This window comes from Galeopterus variegatus, unplaced genomic scaffold (genome assembly GCF_000696425.1).
Source record: "Galeopterus variegatus unplaced genomic scaffold, G_variegatus-3.0.2 Scaffold1299, whole genome shotgun sequence".
Taxonomy (NCBI): domain Eukaryota; kingdom Metazoa; phylum Chordata; class Mammalia; order Dermoptera; family Cynocephalidae; genus Galeopterus; species Galeopterus variegatus.
This window is the reverse complement of record NW_007727410.1, coordinates 44,678-46,103: the sequence shown is the minus strand read 5'-3', so window position 1 is coordinate 46,103 and position 1,426 is coordinate 44,678.

The following is a 1,426-nucleotide window of genomic DNA, read 5'->3' as shown; positions in this document are numbered from 1 at the left end:
AAAATCTTATCAGTGGCATTTAAATTTTTCCCTAATAGGGAGGAGGAAAAAGAACGGCGGAAGCAGAGGGCTGATCAGGCCAACTTTCAAATGCTGGCCCAGATCATAAAAATGCCTTCTGGGCACTCTACTAAACCTAGCACTCCACCTGGGGCTTGCTTTAAATGCGGACAAGAGGGTCATTGGTCTCGGTCCTGTCCTTCCCCCAGACCACCCACCACACCATGCCCTAAATGTCAAAAAATGGGACATTGGGGCTTGGACTGCCCAATCACCCCAAGGGGAGATTGGCCTAACAAGCCCCAGCCATCCCGGGCACCTCAAACACCTCTGGTGGGACTGGCTGAAGAGGACTGACGGGGCCCTGGGTCCTTCCCGACCATGACCATCACAAAAAGCGAGCCCAGGGTAACTATTGTTGTGGCCAACCTGTTTCCTTCCTCCTGGACACAGGAGCCACTTTTTCAGTCTTAAAGGAGTTTCAGGGCCCAACCACACTTAACATTTCTCCTATAGTCGGAGAAGAGAAAAAAAAACATATACCCCCGCAGAACGCCTCCACTAACTTGCCATATTGAAGGTGTTCCTTCTCCTTTTTCCCACTCATTTCTGGTCATGCCTCAATGTCCCATTCCCTTATTGGGTCGAGACATATTCGCTCGGCTACATGTCTCCATTTCCATATCTCCCCCATCTCCTACAACCCCTTTCCTACTAGCACTCCTCCCTGAAAGCGATCAGGACACATACCCTTCTCTACTGCATCCTGTAAACTCTGTTGTATGGGACACCACTAACCCCTCCGCTGCACATTGTGTCCCTGTAACAATAAGACTAAAAAATCCCTCTAAATACATAAGTCAACCACAGTACCCTCTTAGTACTGCAGCCCTCCATGGGCTTTTACCCATAATAAAAGTCCTTCTCCAAAAACGATACCTCCGCCATACCCACTCACCATTCAACACTCCCACACTGGCAGTAAAAAAACCAAACGGGTCTTACCGACTAGTACCAATCCCAATACATGACACTCCGAACAACTTACCTGGACTGTCCTACCCCAAGGGTTTCGGGATAGCCCACACATTTTCGGTCAAGCACTAGCTCAAGACCTCAAACAATTCCATTCATCTCACCCTCCTTCGCTCCTCTTACAGTCAATCACAAATGGACACAGCCTCACTTCTCAACTTTCTGGCAGATAGAGGATACCGCGTTTCCCCTTCTAAGGCCCAAATATCACGCACCACTGTTACCTTATTGGGGTTCCAATTATCCCCCTCCAAAAAATCAATCACCCTTGACAGAAAACAATTACTATCCTCTTTACCCATTCCAAAAACCTAAACAGAAATTTTGTCTTTCCTGGGCCTAGCTGGGTATTTTAGGGCCTGGATCCCCAACTTTTCCCTAATGGCCCGCC